The following is a 21,358-nucleotide window of genomic DNA, read 5'->3' as shown; positions in this document are numbered from 1 at the left end:
AACTATGGGAAAACCCCAGATGTCCATTAACAGTTGAATGGATCAAGAAGATGTGGCATATATACAATGGAATACTACTCAGCCATCAGAAAGAATGAAATCTTGCCACTTGTACTGACATGGCTGGAACTAGAGGTATTAGGCTAAGCAAAATGAATCAGTCAGAGAAAGACAATTATTGGATGATTTCACTCATATGTGGTATTTAAGAAACAAAACAGATGAACACTGGGGAAGGGAAAGAAAATTTAAGAAACAAAACAGATGAACACTGGGGAAGGGAAAGAAAAATGAGAAAAAAACAGAGAGGGAGACAAACCATAAGAGACTCTTAACTCTAGGAAACAAACTGAGGGTTGCTGGATGGGATAACTGAGTGACGGGCATAAAGGAGGGCACATGATGGAATGAGCTCTGGATGTTATATGCAACAGATGAATGACCAAATTTTACCCCTGCAGCTAATAATACAGTGTACATTAATTAAATTGCATTTAAATTTAAAGAAAAAAAATCTGTGCATGACTTTTGACTCTCCCAAAACTTAACTGCGAATAGCCTACTGTTGACTGGAAGTCTTACTGATGACACAATAGTTGATTAACATATATTTTGTCTGTTATATGTATTCTATATTGTATACTTACAATAAACAGCCAGGGGGAAAATCTTCATTAAGAAAATCATAAGGGAGATGCCTGGGTGGCTCAGTGGTTGAGTGTCTCCCTTTGGCTCAGGTTGTGGTCCCGGGGTCCTGGGATTGAGTCTCACATCAGGCTCCCCACAGGGAGCCTACTTCTCCCTCTGCCTGTGTCGCTGCCTCTCTCTGTGTCTCTCATGAATAAATAAATCAAATCTTAAAAAAAAGAAAATCATAAGGAAGAAAAAATATATTTACCCTACCACACTGTATAATTGAAAAAAATCTGCATATGGGTGACTTACAGAATTCAAACCCATTCTGTTCAAAGGCCTACTATACACATACATATATACACACACGGGCATATCAGAGAACATCAGGAAATGTAACAAAATGACAACAGTGGCTATCATTCAGTAGAAGGCTAAAAGGTTATTTTTATTTCTTCCTGACATATGTGTATTTTTTAAAAAATTTTATAATAGATATATATCATTTCTATCATCAAAGCAAAACTAGTTAGACCTCCAAGCTATGCACCAGTATATGTACATCTCTGAGATGCCATATCTGTGCGTAGACTACCAGGCATTATCTGGAAGCACATCCATCAGTGTGAATGAAGTGAATGACCATTGCAGTGTCAATCTCAGGAAATGACAATCAGCCTTCGGCCAGCTCATAGCTCTCCCTGGGGTCTTCAAGGGTGGACCACAGCCTGAGGCCAACCAAGCTCCATTCTGAGCCTGAGGGCAGACATTCCAAGCAGAATTCTCACCAGCAATTTCAGACCTCTCCTTGCAGAGGAGGATGTGACCAAAGTCCTGCAGGACCTAGAACCAAGCACCCATGGCTGAGTGAGGAATGAATTCCCTTGCAGTCCCCACCATCTTCAATGGCAGTAGTCTCCCCCTAGGCCTCTAAGTGTCCTGCCAAATGCCCGTTGGGCTTCCTCTCCAGATGGACCACCAGGCTGCCTTAGGATAGCTTCCCTGTCACCTAGATGTAGGCCAGAGGGTAAGTTCTGGAGAAAATGGTTGGGTAGAGAGAAGCAAACCAACACTCTAACTCCATCTCCCTGAGAATGGGGTCAGGGCATAGAGAACAAAGTGTGTAAGAGACTTAAAAAGGCAGGAGATGCCTGGTCAAAGAGTCAGGAGCCTGGGTGGGCTCCACTGAGGGTGTGAGCCAGGAGGTTCACATAGTAGCCCAGGGGAAGCAGAGCGATCTCCCTGTGAAGCTGGCCAGTGGGAAGGTGCTAATGAGATTGGGGCTTGGAGTAACTGTAGGAAGAGGGTGTCTGTCTGCCTAGCCAGGGCTTCTCCAGGACACCAAGGTCCCTTCTGGTTTCTTGAAAGAGCGGCAGTTGCTTTAGAGTCAGCATGCCTCAATTCAAATCCAGGCTCTGTTACAAGTTAAAAATGATTATTATCATGGCAGTGGACTTCCAGAGTTACAGGGAGGCCACAAGAGTGGTGGGAGGGTGGGAGCCACTATGCCCAACTTGCAGATTCACACAGTAAAGGGTGGTCTCTACCAGGGTCTAATGCTGGGTGATGCCTCCCAGGTGCTATTCTTGAGACCAAAAGATAAGCACACACACCACCTCATATGCATAAGTGTCAATATTCATGTTCAGAGTTAAAGACATAACCCTAATTATAACCACTTAAATACACATAAACATGCACAACCTGTTTACTCACACTCACATTTAATTAATAATCATAAGTTAGGCCAATTTGCTGCTTACAAAGTACTTTTCACCTGAGCCTATCTCATTTGATTATCAAAAATTACATCATGAGGTAGATAAGCTAATTGTCATTATCCAGCTTTTATAGACAATAAAACTGAGCTCGGCGTGGCCCAGAATCTCCCAAAGACATACAGTTAGTAACAGACAGCTTTAGACTTAAATCCAGTTCTAAACCATGTGCTTTTCCCTCTGCCACGCAGGTACTAACACTCCTATTTCCTCAATGACAAACGGATGTTTCTTGGCTGCCCAAAAGAATGCTCGGAATCAACCCACCAGGTGAGGGTAGCTATGGGTAAAGAAGCCAAGAGTGAAATAAAGAAGGGTCCCTCCGGGGATCCCTGGGTGGCGCAGTGGTTTGGCACCTGCCTTTGGCCCAGGGCGCGATCCTGGAGACCCGGGATCGAATCCCACGTCGGGCTCCCGGTGCATGGAGCCTGCTTCTCCCTCTGCCTGTATCTCTGCCTCTCTCTCTCTCTCTGTGTGACTATCATAAATAAATAAAAATTAAAAAAAAAAAAAAGAAGGGTCCCTCCACCATCAAGCAGGCACACACAGCCTCTCAATGTCCCCTTCCGAGTTCCCAGCCTTTATCTGGGACGTTCTTTCCACCCAGGGCTCCATCCCAGACTCTCCTGAGGCCCATCAAAACAAACACCGAGCTCAACCCCAGTTCCTCAGAATGCCCCCCTTCCCACCTATCTCTTCTCTCATCTTTCACCGATGCCCCATCATACATTGCATCCTCAAAGCCTAGCCCCTATGGTTCTCTGTGTCTGAAGAATGAGTCCAAGGGCTCTGCAGTCAGCCAGACATGAGCTTGAGTCACGTCTCCCCCATCCTAGCTGTGTGGCCCTGGATAAGCTGCTTAACATCTCTGGGTCCCCCTCTTCATTCTATAAAAGGGAGAGAATGCCAGAACATATGTCAGAGTTGTGAGAGCCAGATGTAAAACTCATGCCTGACACAGAGTTGAAGCCCAATAAATGTTACCTAGGAATGCAGTAAGTGGTAGTTCATGAAATATGGGACATGTTCTCTTTGGAACCCCCTCAAGGGGCTCGGTACAAGCAAGTCATTCATCAACTAGGCAAGGACAAGTCCCAGCTCAGTCACAAGCTAGCTGTGTGACTTCAGGTGAGCTGATGTGCCTCTCTGGGCCTCGGTTGTCTGATCTGCTGGAAGTCAGCAGTGTCTCCCGACCCAGGGCCCAGAGTGGATTGACTCACCACACTCTCAACGGTGGTACCAAAGGGGAGTGACTAAGTGCACCAGTGGCAACCACTTGGACTTGGGTTCGAACCCTGGCATCACCTTGAGTAGGTCACACATCCATTCTGGGTGTGAGTTTCCTTATCAGTAAATAGGTGACCACACGGACCTCACAGTGCTGTTAGAATCATTTAGTTGCCTACCAACTGCAAAGTCCCTGGCATGTGATGAACCTGTAAGAAATGCCAGTGGGGGCAGAGTCTGTCATTATTTGGGTTATTGTTGTTCCCATGAATCCTGAGAGTGACGGACAAAGAAGGTACAGAGAATTCAAGCCACAACTGCTATGACACAAATGACATAGGATAAGGACCAGGTAACAAAAATTTGAGAAATGGTAAATAAAATGAACCCCATAATCTCTTTTATTTCTAATACTCAGGTCAATGCATTGAGCCTCTCCCAGAATCCCAAGATATAGAAAAAAAAAAAAAAAAAAAGCAGCTTTTCCCCTGCGTGTTGTTGCCCTGAAGACCCCCAGTGCTATCTGGGCCTTCCTTCCCTGGGGCTCGTCCAGCCAAGATCTCCAGGCAGACAAGGCACAGTCCTGGGGCAGTACCACTGAGGCACAGTCCCTGTCAGGGCTGAAGTCACTGCCACCCTGTCCAGGAGAGCTCCCTGCACGCCCCAGGCCCGTCCCGGAAGAGCAGAAGTACCAGGCAGGAGATAAACAACTGGGACTGAGGCCGGCAGCCAGAGCGCGTCCCCCAGCCAGGAGGCCCAGGTCACCTTAGTGACCCTCCAGGGGACGGCCTAGGTGGGGACGGAGGGAGAGGAAAGACTCCCTCTCAGGCTCAAGCAGCGGAGCCAGGCCTTAAACCCTTCCCCCTGCCCTGAGCTCCTCCAAGGCCTGCCTGACCCCACCCCACCCGGCCCTCCCTCGACACCCTGCGGCAGCCAACTTGAGCCTGGCCCTCTGCCAACCCTCAAGCGTCGCCTTTAGGCTGGGGAAGTCAGCAGCTCCCCACTGCTCACCATCCTGCCAGGGCCACCACAGGCACCTGTCACAGGCCTGAGTGCTAATGACAGGCCCAAGTGAGTGGCATTAAGGTTAACACCTGCATTAGTAACAGGCCTTGCGAAGGTCAATGGTGCTAGTTTAGGGGAAGGGGGAGGGGAGGTAGTCACCCTTCAGCCCGAGCAGGTGGCTCTATTACTTGTGCTAAAGCTCTCCCCAGTCATCCATGTAATTGAAGGAACTCTGGGGATTTTGTCCCCTCGCCCTGCAGCCCTGCAGCCCTGCAGCAGGAGGAAGAGGAGGAGAGGAGGACGACACATCTGTCTTAAGTAGATCCTGCTGCCTGGCTGCTGGGAAGGTGCTCTCCATGCCTGCGGGTGGGGAAGGGCAGGACTTGCGGCCAGTACCATCGCCCTGGAAACGTCCTCCTTCCCTTAACTGTGAACTAAGGCCAGGAGCACTGCGTGAGGTCAAATCCACCATCCTCTTGCTTGCCCCCCAGGACCGGCCTGCCCCCCAACCTGCTTACTCTGGCAAACCGTCTCCCCTTGGGCTCTCCTTGGTCAAGGAGGGGATCTCCGTGCCATCCTTCCCTTGCACACACGAGGAGCCCACGTGTCTCCATCTTGGGACTTGGGACTTGGAGGTAGCTCATCACTTTCAGAGAGCAGGAGGGATTTATTTATTTATTTTTAAAGATTTTATTTATTTATTCATGGGAGACACAGAGAGAGAGAGGCAGAGACACAGGCAGCTGGAGAAGCAGGCTCCACGCAGGGAGCCCGATGTGGGACTCCATCCCAGGACCCTGGGATCACGACCTGAGCCAAAGGCAGATGCTCAGTCACTGAGCCACCGAGGTGCCCCAAACAGGAACTATTTAAACCAAAAGCTCCCCCTGCAGCAGAAATCATCACTCTGAGGCAGGTCCGAGACTTCTACGTGGGAGGAAGTGCTGGCAGCAGCAGGTGATGCTCAGAAATGCCAGGCTCCGCAGGGTTCTCCACAAACAAGATGTGATCACGTTCCTTCTAATCACTGAACAGATGAGAAGACTGTGGGATGGGTCTGTTCTGTGCCAGACACGAAGCTAGATTGAGGGGCAAAAGACACAGCACCCCCAAAGGGAACCAAACTATAGTTGGGCCAATAAGGCGGTATTTAAGGACCCTTGCTGCAAAAGAAAAAGTGAAAGATGCCAAAATGGAGGTGCAGGTAAAGTGTTGTGGGAGCAAAGGAAGAGAAACCTGTAACCTACACAGAGAATGAGGGAGGGCTTCTTGGAGGGGGTGGCATCTGAATCATAAAAGATGAAAAGATTGAGATGTGAGGCAATGGGGACAGCATATTTCCCCTGGAAGGAAGAAAAAACACAGTTCTATGTAGCAGGGAGAAGTGACACAGTGCTCTTGTTGACTGCATGCCCTGGATGGGCCAAGCATTGACCTAAAAGTCGGGCGGCATTTATCCAAAGATAGCTGCTCCATTTCAAGAAAATGGAACAGGTGTCCCAGGGGAAAAAAAAATCCCAACACTGATTTTTTAGGGGTCTGTGCATGTGATACATGGTGGGTGGTGTTATTATTGCAAAAAGATGTCAGGAATAAACCACAGGCCTCCCCACAGATGCCACGGCCAGATGGGAAGACTGGCAGCATTTTGACCTCACTTGCACCCTGCATCCCTGGATTCTCCGGAAGCCTGCCCCCAAAGGGCCCAGACACATGTGCTTCTGTCAGCAGGACAGAGAAGGAGAAACAGTAGGGTGGCAACCCCCAGAGTTTAAATAGACCCTTTGTCTCTGGCCAGGGCAGTTCACTCACTCTACATATGACATCCCCATCTTCTCGCAGGCCTCTGACTTGCCGCATGAGGCCATTTCCCAGTCGGGAAAAACTGAGACCCCAGTCACACATCTTAGCTCCAGGCAGAAACCAGGGGTTGTGCTAATGGTAATAGGTAGTGTTTGTGGTTTCTTGGCTATGTGCTGGGTATGTGCTAGGCCGTTAGCTCATGGAATCCTTCCCTTCTTAGAACCTCAGTTTTATCAGTGAGGGCATTGCCCAAAGTCACACAAAAGTAAAGTGACAGGGACAAACCAGTCCATTCTAACCCCCAACCACCTAAGTGCAAAGGGGCTCAAAGGCCCGGTTCAGGCCTGGGGCTGGGGGGAGGGGGATTCACCACCAGGGAGGGCTACAGGATGGGGTGCAGAGTCCAACACTTGCTTCATAGGTTTTTCTTCCGTCGTCTTCTCTTCGCAGGAGAGAGAAGCTCCCCAGGGCCGGCAGAGAGGAAAGCCCCAGGCTTTAACCCTGGGTTGGTCTGAGGACAGCTTCCAAAGAGGGGAGGGCAGGGAGAGGAGAAGAGAAATCAGAGCAATAAAGAAAACTCCCTGCCACCGTGAGCAGGTAACCAGAGAGGAAGCACAGGCGGCAGCCGTGTGTCCCTTGATCCATATTTCATAGGAGAGGCGATAACAATTGGACATGTCACTCCCGAAAACCAGAAACTCAAAGCAATTTCAGATGAACTTTCAGAATGATAAAACAAATGGCCATGTTCATGTTATACACCAAATAAATCACGCCAAAATGATAGTTGTAATTCCCAAAAGTACACAGAGAATTGATTTTCCTATGACACTTATCATGATGAACGGATGCACCCCCAGATGGGCCCATCCTAAGTGGCTCCTGCTTAACCCCTGCCCTCCCGGGTCTAGCTCGGTTCCTTGCAGGGCCCCCACCCCCACCCCCCACCACTCCCTGAGCCCTGGTGCACAAGGCTGAGCAGCCTGGCCCTGGCCAGTGGGTCCCCCGCAGAGGGATCACCAGCAGCTTCCAAAGGGCCAGGTACACCCAGGGGCAGCCTGGGAAGACTCAGAAGCTGACCGAGTTCCTGTCTGAAGTGGATCGGGGCCTTGCTGGCTGTGTGCAAGAGGAAGGGAGAAAACACCTGTTGTCACTGGCCACCTTCATCCTCACAGGTACCTGTGTGCTGGATGTCATTACTTGCTCCCGTTTTTTTCAGTGAATTAATTGAGCCTCGGTGAGGTGGACTTACCCCGAGCTGTGAATAAAGGCCTTAGTGACTTCAAACTCGATTCTCTTCCCAACACGTTCTGCTGGTGCTTGGTGTTCTGGGCTCCTCCCTATGGGCTCCAGGCCAGAGTATCACCCACTCGTTCACTCAGGGTTCAGCAATTATTTCTCTCTCTCTTTTTTTAAAGATTTTATTTATTTATTCATGAGAGACACAGAAAGGGGCAGAGACATAGGCAGAGGGAGAAGCAGGCTCCCCACAGAGAGCCTGATGCGGGACTCGATCCCAGGACCCTGGGATCACAACCTGAGCCCAAGGCAGACGCTCAACCACTAAGCCACCCAGGTGCTCCTCAGCAACTATTTCTTGAGCATCTGTTAGGTGCCAGGCACCGGGCTGGGGATACAGTGGAGATTAAGACACTATTTCTGCCTCATGGAGCTCATGGTCAAGTGCAGGGTGGGTCACGAACGAATGGAAGATTGCAATAGAGGTATGAGGCTTCTTGGGGACATGCATGCCACCTTGGGGGAAAGCTACCTACATCAGGAAGGGCGGAGGAGGAGGCTTCCCGGAGGAAGTGACAACTAATCCAGCACTCAAGGATGAGATGGTGCCAACCAGGGGAAAAGGACACTGAGCAATGGGGACCAGGGCCTGGAGGCGGCCAGTGAGGCTGCATTGGGGGTGTGGGGGGGAGAGGAGCAAGTGTCGTCAGAGGAGGCTAGAGAGACGGGAGGGCTGCCCACTGCCCAGAAGTGGCGTCATGAAGCTCTAGAAAGCCATTGCAAGGCCTAAGCACCAGGGTGGGGGGTGGGGGGTTGATCAGATCCATGTTTTATTGTTTTTTTTCCCCAAGAATTTCATTTTATCTAAATTCAATTTGCCAGCATATAGTATAACACCCAGTGCTCATCCCATGATGTGCTCTCTCCTCAGTGCCCATCACCCAGTCACCCCATTCCCCCGCTCAACCCCCTTCCACAACTCTTTGTTTCCCAGAGTCAGGAGTTTGTCTTCTTCTCCATAATTTTTCTCCACTCAGTTTCCCATCCTTCCCTTATGGTCCCTTTCCCTCTTTCTTATATTCCACATATGAGTGAAACCATACGATGATTGTTTTTCTCTGCTCCGCGTTTTAAAAGCTCGCTCTAGTGCCAAGCCAGGGACTGTTGGGAGCACGGAGGCCGCGCTTGCCTTCAGCTGGCAGGCCTTGGAATATTTGCATTCTACAAACCAGAGGTCAGAATTCTATCGCTCACCATCAAAGGCTGCTATAAGATTTTGGAGAACAAAGAGTAGATAGAACGTGTTCTATAAAATAAGCCATAAAAATCAACTCAGGCCAAAATCAAAGACAGTTGCTCAAAATAAAAATAGATGGCGTTTCAGAGTCAACGTCATAAACACAATCTCCAGCTCGCTAGTGCTGTGTGTCCTTACACTTGTAACATCAGGGCTAAGATAACTAGCTGCTCCCTTGTCAAGGTGGTTTTTCGGGTTGGTTTTGTTTTGTTGTTTTCTGTCTTTTATTTCCTTAATGCAGCTGGTACAATCTCAGTTCTGCCTCTCGCTGGCTTTGTGAACTTCGGCAAAAGCCTTGGCTTCTTTGAACTTCAATCTTTCCACCAACTCTAAAATATTATGCTCCCATGGCATACAGAGTTTCTATAAGTGACATGCATTTACATCAGACAGTGAACGCTTGTCAAAGTCAAGCTCTGGGAATTTACAGTCGGTCCAACCCCAGAAAACAACTAACAGGCCCCACATTGCCAGAGATGAGGAGAAATGGGGTCGTGATCAGAATCCAGTCATCCCCATATTATAAAATGGGGGGAAAAAGTAGCCTCATAACAATCCTCCCGATAAGTTTCTTCTCTCTCAAATTCCCCAAGTTATAAGACAAACACTTAATGAATCACACTAGAAAGAAAAGAATTTCTAGAAATGTCACTCCCCTGCCCCAAACAAGTTTAAAGGAGGACAATTGACAGTGACCATAGCATAAATTAGCAAAACCTAGACACAAGCTCCTACCAGATGCTTTAAACCAAGAATTTTCAAACTGAAGTAAGTGAAGGATGAGAACACATGGAAAGAGGGAAAAAAACCATCTCACAATCCCCATGGAGTAGACTTAAGTAATTTTACAATAAAGTTGATACATACAAGCAAACACCAACCTAGATACAAATCCTTATGCTTCTAACTCTTATGCAAATATGAAAGAAAAACAAATTTATAAAATAAATACAATGAAAACTACCAAACCAATAAAATTCAAATTAATTTACTGTGATGAATAATGATGTTTTGCAGAAGTTAAATGTCTGGTGTTGGGCTTCCCAGAAGAAAGATACCATTGCTCTACCAGTCACTTTATTGTCAACCCAATTCTTTGAACTTTAACATGATGGACCATCGTTTAATCCAGAGGGCAAACATTTTCTGCAAAAGGCCAAATGGTAAATATTTTCGGCCTTGTGGACCATATGGGCTCTGTCATAGACTACTCAACTCTATCACTGTAGCATGAAATCAGCCATAGACAGTGGTAAATGGATGAGCCTGGCTGTGTTCCAATAAAACTTTATTTACGAAAACAGGTGCCAGGCAGGATTTGGCCCAAGGGCCATAGTTTGCTGACTCCTGATTTCATCCATCATCTTTATTATGTCATCATTTGGCCTTTTGCCTTTTAACAACAAATTTCACTCTTAACTATTGATTTATTATTTTTATGAGCCAGGCAATTCAATAATTCACTCCAAAATTTCAACCCCTAAAAAAAATTAACAGAAAATATTTCTTGCCTGTTTACTACTCAATCACTGCTAAAGAATTGATAGGAAAAAAGGCAGGGTCTGAGCAATGCATCATTTTCTCAACGTGGGCATGGGTGGGTACCTTTGGGTTCTGTGTTCCTATAAGTCCCTTGGACCATGTGGCAGCTCTTTGTTTCACTTCTTTTCTTTATTTGAGCCACTGATTAGGCATCAAAAGGTGACATCCTCTCGCTTTCATTGGACATGAACGTATTATTTAAGATAATTAGCCTCTGCTATTTCCTCTTTATTTTACCAGTCAATCATCAAACAAATAACAATTATTGAGCACTTACATCAGGCGCTGTTTTGAGCACTTGGGATCTTAAGTGGAAAATAAAGACCCAAAGAATCCTGTCTTGAGAATATATTTGCAAATGATATATCCGATATGAAGTTGACATCCAAAATATATAAAGAAGTCATATAATCTATCGTGATGAGACCAAAGTAATATATAGAATTGTTGAATCACTGTATTGTATACCTGACACGAATATCACACTGTATATGAATTATACTTGGATAATAAATAATAAAACATGAAAAAAATCAATACCAAAAAAAACAATCTGATTAAAAATGGGCAGAGGACCTGAATAAATATTTTTCCAAAGAAAACATACAGACAGCCAACAGAAACATGAAAAGATGCTCAACATCATCACTCATCAGGGAAATACAAATCAAAACCACAATGAGATACCACCTCACACCTGTCAGAGTGACTAGTATCAAAAACACAAGAAATAACAAGTGTTGGCGAGGGTGTGGAGAAAAGGAAACCCTCTTACCCCGTTAGTGGGAATGTACATTGGTGTGGCCACTGTGGAAAACAGAACAGAGGTTTCTCAAAACATTTAAAATAGAACAACCCTACAATCCTGCAACTCCACCTCTGGGTATTTACCCAAGGAGAAAGAAACGACTAATTCAAAAAAATACATGCACCGCTATGTTAATTGCAGCATTATTTACAATATCCAAGATAGGGGAACAACCCAAGTGTCCAACCATAGATAAATGGATAAAGAAGGTGTGATATATATATATATATATATACACATATACATATATGATATGATATATATATTATATATAATGGAATATTACTCAGCAATAAAAAATAATGAAATCTTGACATTTGTGACAACATGGATGGACTTAGAGGGTAATCGTGCTAAGTGAAATAAGACAGAGAAATACAAATACCATATGATTTCACTGACGTGTGGAATCTAGAAAACAAAACAAAACAGCAACAAAAAAGAGAAACAGAGTCATAAAAATAGAGAAGAAACTAGTGGTTGCTGGATGGGAGGGGGGTGGGAGGGGTGAAATAAGTGAAGGGGATTATGAGATTACAAACTTCCAGTTATAAAATAGGTCCCAGGGATGAAAAGGACAGCATAGGGAATACAGTTAATAACACTGTAATAACTCTGTGTGGTGACAGATGGTAACTGTAGTTATCGTGGTGAGCATATCCTAATGTATGTAATTATCAAATCACTATGTTGTACACTATGTTGAAACTAATATAATATGTTAACTATACTTCAATTAAGAAGAGAAAAAAAGGAAAAAACAAAAAACCTGCCTTCACAGATCTTGCATTCAGACTGAAGAGTGGGCAGTGGAGACAGATGATAAAAATTCAAATAGCACATTGATACGTAAATTGTGGTGTTGTAAGGAAATCAAATGAAGGTCTATATTAAATAACTTAAGAAGCCAGCATTTTCATCTCAGAAGATGACCTCTGATTGCGAAGGAGCATCCTTAAGAGAAGTGCTATGTGTTCCCCCGTACGAATCCAACAACAGAACAACAGACACGGGGCTGCTTATTTTTGTTTAGTTACAAGGACGGGTCAACCTCACAGGAGCCAGGCTTGCTCCCCAGCCCATCAGGAACCCTGTGCTGTCACACTTTGGGCTTCTTAGGTGCCAACGCGGCCAAGGCGCCTATGCTCCAGAACTGAAAATGGTCATGACGATGGGGTACACGCAGATGACCTAGCGTGGGCTGGCATTGTGGTTTTGACATTTCTCTCCTTCACAGCCCCTGACTGTGTGGCCTGAAGAAGCCGGAAGTTGGCCTTGCAAGGCCTTAGTGGGGTCCTGGCCCTGCCCCTAGCCCTGGGGCCGTGGGTGAGTCAACCGCCCAAGACAGGATAACCTTTCCTATCTACCCCCATAGAACTCCTAAGAGAAACAAATAAGAAAAATGATGAGATGATTTTTTTTTTAATTAACCTGCTGAGAACTGGTCTGGTCCCAGGAGGAAAAAATGGGGAGCCGCAAGAAAGGGTAGATTTTTATTGCTATGCAACAGAGCCCCTGGCCCCTCCAGCTCCCTGGGCCCCAGTCATAGCACTGGGTTCTCACCTTCCATCAGGACTGTATACAGGTGGTCTCTAATGTACGGTAGCTATGTTGCTATTATTAGTACTAGTGTTATTACATCAGCGTGTTGGAAAAACTACTGAAGCCCAGATTTCTAGGATGTTCATAGGGTGTTGAATCCTCCTTACAAAGGGGAAACCCTTACCACCATTCACAATCATCTTAACTTCGTGTACATAATTAGTTACCAAGCTGACAGATGTTCTCTCTCTCTCTCTCTCATTCTCTCTCTCTTTTTTTTTTTTTTTTTTGTCTGGCAACACCTTTCACAGACTGACAATATATATCATTCCTATTATCTTTTGCTTTAATATGTTTCAAAAAACTAACCCCCAAGCTCTATTTCTATTATATTTTCCTCGGGTCTTTGAAGAAGAGAAAAGCAAACTGAAGCAAAATTCCAGATGATCCTTCTGTAGGGTCATGAAATCAAATATGAATGAATACTCACATTTATTGAAAATGAATGGGCAGGAGGACTTCTTGTCTATCAGCTCTCAAGCTCAGCTTCAATCCCTACTGTGTGAAAGCTCTGAATCAGAACAGACACAGAAGAAATCATTTATTTGAAGCCTGATTGTATGGATCACGCTGTCCGACACACATCAGTGTCAACCAAGATAGTTTCCTGAACTTCTGCTAAAGGAAGAGCCCTCTGCTATACACACCTATGTAAATACCAGCATGTCCGCTTCTCTCTCTCTTTCTCTCTCTGCACTGTCTCTTTCTGTCCTGTGTCTTCCCGCCACAGACCACTGGTCCCCAGTGAAGGCTGCTGGATCATATCTCATAAGCACCCAGGGCGACTGCCTGAGGTTCCCAAAGTCTAAGAATACGTGGTTTCCCAAGAGGAATAAAACAGCATCCTCCACCCTCCCTGCCTCCCAGCCACCAGGCACCCCACTTCCAGGGGTGGCAAACACAAGCCAGACTGCCCCCAGGAAAACAACTCCCCAAAGATGACAACATTTTCAATTTGCAACCTGATTTTTTTTCTTTCATATGTGTGTTGTGTGCTTTTCCCTTTGTCAAAAGAGCACAAGCCTTTCATTTTGCCTTTTATTTGTCTTGCTGCCGGTACAGTGAAAATGTATTGGCTTTTCAGTTAGTGATTACACATCATCACATACCCAATTTATAACACCATGCCCCAAAGAACAGATGTAATAAAGCAAGGGCAGGAAGTAGCAACCTTATAAAACAGAGCTGCCGACTCAAAGGTCTTTGCATGTGTGCAGGAAAGAAAACAGTGCCGCCTCCAGGCCTGGGAACTTGTATTTTGCAAATGATTGCAGATGTTAGGCACACAGGTCCAGTGAGTGGGTGGGACAGGAAGCGAAGGAATCAGGACATCCAGTTTCCTGGCCCGAGGACAGAATATCTATAGCCCCAGTGCTCTGCAGGGAAGAACAAGGTTCTCTGTAGTTGTATCCATCCCAATCAAACCAAAATATCCAGGACCAGCATCCTGAAGTTAAGGAATTCTTGGCTGGGAGGTCAGTCCACCTCTCTGATGGTTTGGAGACCCCATTAGCTCAGTGGTTGAGCATCTGCCTTCATCTCAGGGCGTGATCCCAGGGTCCCGGGATTGAGTCCCACGTTAGGCTCCCCACAGGGAGCCTGCTTGTCGCTGCGTTTCTCATGAATAAATAAAATCTTGAAAAAAAAAAAAAGACCCCAGTAAATACATGGGCCTTGGTTCCATGGCCATATGAACTAATTTAATTCTTTTCTGATAAAGACCATTAATGAAATAGATAGCTATATTTCATTATATAGGTCTGGAGTAAATCAGAAAGTTGTATCAAAAGAAGGGCCCTCGTTTTGGGCCCCTCCATCCAGGGCTAAGGAGGCTCACCTTGGCACCAGTCCATCAGGGGGGCCTCTTCCCTTAGCTCAGGGTGGCCTCAGATTTCACCTGCAGAGGAAGGTGGGGCATCTGATCTTCCTCTAGGCCCAGACTTGTCTGATGGAGGCAATTAGCCCTCAGGCCCAGAAGTCTGGTTCCCTTCTGGAAACTGGGCACCAGCCTCCCTGGACACGAAGTCAGAGGAGACCACAGACGCAAACACCCTCCACACCTACACACACTCACTTCTTCTCCTTCCTTGTCACCTCCGGAGTGAGCACCCCCATCTTTTATCTCAGCCAGAGTCTGAGCCATTTCTCAACCCATTTGCTGCTCTAAGCTTTGGGCTCCCTGGGCACCTCTCTCTCTCTCCATTCCTCGTCCCTCCTCCTTCCTCTTTTCTCAGGAGACCAGGGAGGTCCTCATGCTCCTCTCTGATACAGGACCCCTACACTTAGTCGCAAACTGTCACACACACCCAGATGCTTGCACGTGCACACCCATACACACTCACTTACACATTCTCCCCCATGCCCACACCCACATACATGCACACTCATGCTCTCAGACTCACTCACATAGACACACTTGCTTCCCACCTTCATGCTCACATACACTCACACACACTCCCTCACACACATACTCACACACATAGAGCATTCTTTTCCACCTGCTCCATGCACACTGATCTCAGAATTTAAACTTTGTATCACACTGTCAACTTCATTATCATATAAATATTTTCTGAGTGGCAGTCGACACATACCTCCCTGAACTCTGCCCTGAAACTCCATGAGGGCAAGCCAAAGGCATATGCTTCCTCCATCCCTCTCTTGCCTCACAATTTTTAGCAAAGATCTGGACTTAAGACAAAAGGTCAGCAAATTTCTAAAATCACTGATCTGAGAGAGGTCTTGGAGATCACCAAGTCTACCATTTCCCCACTCCACATTAGATACAGGTTTGGATGGATGCATGGATGCATGGGTGAGTGCATGGATGGATGCATGGATACATGGGTGGGTGCATGGATGGATGGATGCATGGGTGGGTACATGGATTCATGGGTGGATGCATGCATGCATTGACTAATGCATTCAGTGGCTGGCAGGATTGGAACAACAGTTACAGACTCCAGGGTCATGCTGGGGTTGTTACCCTGTACTTGGCATTTGGGTAGGGTACAGGGCCAGAATAGGGTAGGGTACCCCCCATCCAGAGGAAACCACTGAAGTCACAGTAAGAATTCTGACCTGGCCTCAGACCAACCTGGGTTCCATAGCTATCTCTGTCACTCCCTTTGTGACCATTAGGAAGTTCCTCTAAACCTCAATTCTTCAGCATGAACTGGGAATATTAATAGGATCTATTTCATTGCACTGCTGTGAGCCTTAAAAGAAATAAAGCAGGAAAAGCATTCCATACAAGGCCTGGCACATGGGAAAGACCCAATATGCACCAATACCCAATTATTACCATCAGAGTTCAAAGTAAAAAGGTGTGATTGTGAATTCTGGACCTGCCGTCAGTTACCGGTCAATAGCTCTTTACCCCCTCTAAACTGACTGCCTTGCCTTGTTTGGGGGCTGGCAAAATGAAGATTATAAAATCTGCTTCACTGGGCTGTTGTGAAAGGTAAATAAAATTTCCACTGTGCCACACCTCTCCACTGTGTACACATCGAGTGTGTGTGGGGGTACTCAAGTCAAGGTAGTAGCTGGCATTATCTGTAAAGCAGTGGTGCTTGCCCACATGGTTTCTGAAGGCTGGCTGTTGCAACTCTGTCCCTGTGTTCTCTCTCCTGCCCCATGTCCCACTGAATCCCAGCCAGGCCATTCATTCGACCAAATCCTCAAAAATGCCCTCCCTGGCCAGAGTGCCTGGAGACAAGCTTCCTCTCTCTGAGATCTCAAAGCACTTCTAAAGTTTGTTACCACTCGCTTCTCCCACAGTTTAGATCTCAACTTGGCCCTATAATTACAGAGCTGAAGTTCCCTCCTCTTCCACGATACACTCATCCACTAAGGGCAGGGGCTTAGGATTTGAGAACCGAGAATAAAGTTTTGAAGAAAATTCCAGAACAGACTCATGTCACACTTTGAGAATCTAAGTAAAGAGCTTATTCATTTGTATTTTAACTTTAAACCTCTTTTCTGATTATAAAAGTAATCATAGAAAATACCAAAAAGCAAAGGCAAATATATGTGTAACTAGTATACGTATGTGTGTGTGTGTGTGACTACTGTTCACAGTTTTCACTTGTTTATTTTAACATGGTTGAGACCAAACTGTATAAAATATTTTACATCTGTTTTTCAGTTTATGTTACATATTATTATGCAATTAATTTCCCATATCATTAAAAGCTTCTTTAATGACATCACCTTTAATGACTCCATAAATACTCCCTTATTTGGAGACCACTAATTTATTTAATGATTCTACTCTTGGCCATTTAGGTCGTAACTGCTTTTAAACCCCAACATCCTCTGAAGCACCATGAGGTACACTGCCCCAGCCCAGAGGTGAGGAATGTGAAGCGGAGGGGCTTCGGCGGGCCTCTGTCCCCTCCCCACCTTCACAGTAGGGCCATGCTGTAATTACAGGATGGAGAACAGGCAGGTCCTTGCTCCATGCCATCTCCTTGCCCACTTTTCCAGAATTAACATTTTAATGGCTAAAGAGCAGCACTGTGATTCTCACAGACATAATTCTAGTCAATAAGATAGGCGATCTAAACTGTAGGGGAATCAATTTTTAGTAGAATTCTGTAAAGTTCATTGAACGAAATACAAGCCATAAATCTTTTCTTTTCTTTTTGTCTTACCTTTGATCTGGAGTATCTTTGTCCCAAACTCTTTTGATTGCAAGGATCAGAAACCACTCAAACGAGCTCAAATGAAAGGTTGAGGTTATTGCAAGGGTACACAGAGGCCCTGAGGGAAACCAGGAAGCATTGAATCAGGCCTCCAGAAAGACAGGAACCAGGGATTTGCTCTCTAGCTCTCTTTACTCATGCATGATTTCTCTGCTCTTCTCTGGGCCCTTCCGATACCCTCTCCCTCCAGACTGGCTTCTCTGAATCCCAGTTCCTTATACACTTAGCAAGCACAAAGTCCCAAAAGCACTCCCCTCACCTCATCTCTACATGGCCTTTCAGCACACGTGTCCCAGCATCAGCCTACAGCATCCTTCTGGTCCCTGGTTCATATGCCCCAAAAAGAGAATCTTAATGACTGAGAAGAACATTTTGTTTCAATCCACATAAGCCATTAATAGTTCTTTGGCCAGCCCATAGTCAGGATACTCCTAGCTCCCATGTCAACATCTGGCCCAATCAGTGGTGACAAGGGAAGCAGGGTCACATGGGCCTTACTCACTCAGCAAAGCTTTGGGAAGACAGTAGATCCCCTGACAGGGAATCTGGGCCAATAAGAAGCTCCTGGGTCTAATTCCTAGACCAAGGACCATAAACCAAGCCAGAAATTTTATTTCCACAGAGGTTCTAGAAACACAGTCTTCATTGGAAAGTGCCAACTAATGCTATCTCTTCCCATAATCAAGTAAACAAATAACAAGGTCCCTGAAAATCATAAGCCCTGGGTACCCATAACTGAGCCCCTGACTCCAGTCAGGAGCCTTGATCTGCCAGCAGTTTCTTCAAACCAGCCAGAACCTGTCTTACCTGCAAGCTCAGTGGAGCTCCACAAGCATCTTGGGATCAGATGGAAGGTGTCCTGACGGGCATGCTGCTGCCTCACATCTTCCCCAGGATGCTCGTCTCATACCCCAAAGACTTCATAAGGACAACACAAAAAAGAAAAACTAACAATAAGAGAAAGGATTGGTATATTAAACTATGTTAAAATTAGAAACTTCTGTTCATGAAATAGTGAAAATGCAAGCCACAGAGTAGGAGAAGGCTATGTGCAATTAATATATCCAGCAATGTATTACAGTTAAATATAAGAACTCTTACAAAAAAAATTTTTTAATGCAACAAAAAAATGACCCAAAAGACTTAAACAAGCACTTCACAAAAGAGGATTTTTAAATGGCTTATGAATGTACAGAAATGGGCCTAACCTCAGCAGCCACGGGGGAAATGCGACCAAAAAAACACCATGTGATAGCGGGACACAATGAAAGACATGGAGAGGTGGAAGCTTGGGCTCTGCTGGGTGGGGGACAGGAAGTTAAGACACCCATTGTGTAAACCTCCATGACGATACCTATTAAAGCGGAGCCACATACTCTCTATAGGACTTGGCAATTCCACCCTTAAGTATATGCCAGACAGAGATACAGGCAACAGAACACCAAGAAGAAGAGCCACAAACTAGAAATGACCCAAATCTCCACCAGCAGCAGGTGGATACAGTGGGCTGTAATAATAGCAATAATAGCAATGCGAACAGATACATAACTGCTACCTATGGCAACGTGGATGAATCTCAAAAGCAAAGCAAGCCAGACACCAAAAATGTACACATTGTATGATTTCGTTTTGTAAAGTGCAACGACGATGGCCAAAACTAATCTATGGTGTTAGGAGATGGGATCATACTCATTTTGGAGGAGGAGGCTGGGGAGTGGCAGGGAGAGGGCGAAGAGGGGATTCCAGGCGTCTGGTGATACAATAGTTCTTCATCAGGCTGGTGGTTACATGAGTGGATTTAGGTTGGGATAGTTCATCAAGCTCTGTGCTGGTGATGTGGGCAGTTTTCTGAATGTATATTACACATCAATTTTTGAAATATTCATTGTTTACAAAGGCAATTACTGTACAACGTGATACACATAACTATCCCCAAATGTTATTATACTCCATATATATATAAAACTCCTGTGGACCAGAGAGGTTGAGTGATTTCCACTGAGTCACACAGGCAGTTAGTGATGTGCAAGTCCACCCAGGTTTTAAGGCTCCAAGGCCAGTAGTCTTTCTACTACACTCTGATGCTTCCATCTATATATCGAAGCCTCAACCCTACCCTCTTTCCCGACAAGACTGATAAAATATGCCTCCCCCTCACAGAAGGAAGAAACAATTGATATTCAAGACATCCTTTGAGTCATGAACTAACCTTGATGTAATGACAGCTCTCTAGTGGGCATTAGCCAAACTCAACACTCAATTCTTTCGCCTAGCATACATAAGTCATTCCTGGAGAAACACCTCATCAAGAAGCACCAAACCCAGGTGGCCCCCCTTCCAGCAGCCTGCCCAGACAGCTGCTCTGCTGCTGACCTCATGTCTGATACCACAGCTTGGGCCAGAGCCCTGTATGGCTCTTCCCAGAGCCACTGTTACTTTAAGGATCTGTTCGGTTCAACTTAAAACAAAAACAAAGGGAAGAAAGAGAGAGGGAAAATGTAAAATTGCACTGAATCAAACAAAAAAAGAGCGTCAACTCACTGGGTTGCACCTGGACTCCACGCACCTCTTGAGTTTGTAGTGTCTCGTGGGGAAAAAAAGAACAGAGAGCTTTGTCCCAGGAAGAGTTTACATCACAGAATTCATCACAGTTGAAAGAGACTTTTAAAGTTCATCTTCTAAGAGCAGAGAATAATAAAGACGACACGTGGAGAGCATTTTACAGGTTCCAAAGGCTTTTCACATGTCTCTCTTGATTCTCCAGGCAATCATTTCAGGGAAGGTATTATTATCTCCCCTCTGAGAGACAAGGAAATCAAAACCCAGGCCATTTGCCGAGTGACTAAGTGGTGGCCTCCTGTGATTGGTCTCGGGTTGGTTGATTCCAAACCCCAAACTCTTTCCACCACACCACACTCCGCATCATAAACCCCACCTTGCTCAGTGGGAACACCTGAAATTTGTCATCACTGCTTCTTGAGAAGCCTTGGAGCCAGAGAGTAATCGGGTTCCAAGACAGCTAACTAAGGGACGTCTTAGTCCAAGTCTGGCTTCTTCCATGCTCAACGTCTGTGGATTTTTACAGAGATGCCCATACATCCGTAACATGCTGCACTTCCACAGAGTACCCCTCAACAGCCCCAGAGCATATCAGTTGGAAGGCATGTCCCAGAAGATGGGCAGTGAGCACACATGACACACAGGTCCAGGATGAAGACCAGCCCAGAAAGGGGATGGGAAGATCCCACAAATTCCCCCGCTCCTCCCCAGAGCACCTCAGAGTCCTGCCAAGGAGAAGCCCCTTAAGAAGTGCCTCGGCCCAGAAAACTTTCTCTGCCCAGATTTCTCCCAGCAGCAGAAGCAAAACCACCAGAAGCCCATTAAGAATTCCTTCACCTCCTGGGATGCCTGGGTGGCTCAGCGGTTGAGCGTCTGCCTTCGACTCAGCTCAGAGTGTAATCCTGGGGTCTCAGGATGAAGTCCCATATCGGGCTCCCTAAGGGGAGCCTCCTCCCTCTGCCTGTGTCTCTGCCTCTCTCTCTCTCTCTCTCTCTGTGTCTCTTGTGAATAAGTAAATAAATCTTTTAAAGAAAGAAAGAATTCCCTCACCTACCATCCCCATCCACCCTCCAGTGGCAGGAGCCTGCCCTGGGGATGAGGGAGGCCTGTCATGTATTTATAATATGTGGTAGGAGGATCATTGCACAAACCACTTGCT

The 21,358-nt window shown here is 45.9% G+C and overlaps 1 long non-coding RNA gene across 1 annotated transcript; it reads right to left on the bottom strand.

The window, feature by feature from the left end:
- Positions 1 to 13,958: 13,958 nt before the first annotated feature.
- On the bottom strand, positions 13,959 to 21,099 carry LOC112916271 (uncharacterized). The gene is made up of 5 exons (XR_012002561.1): positions 21,037 to 21,099; positions 20,182 to 20,224; positions 18,448 to 18,558; positions 17,590 to 17,698; positions 13,959 to 14,569 (listed from the first exon to the last, which is right to left on the bottom strand). It is a non-coding gene; the product is annotated as an uncharacterized lncRNA (long non-coding RNA).
- Positions 21,100 to 21,358: the final 259 nt, after the last annotated feature.

The sequence above is a fragment of the Vulpes vulpes genome, chromosome 7 (assembly GCF_048418805.1).
Source record: "Vulpes vulpes isolate BD-2025 chromosome 7, VulVul3, whole genome shotgun sequence".
NCBI lineage: Eukaryota > Metazoa > Chordata > Mammalia > Carnivora > Canidae > Vulpes > Vulpes vulpes.
This window is presented reverse-complemented; position numbering and strand designations above follow the sequence as displayed.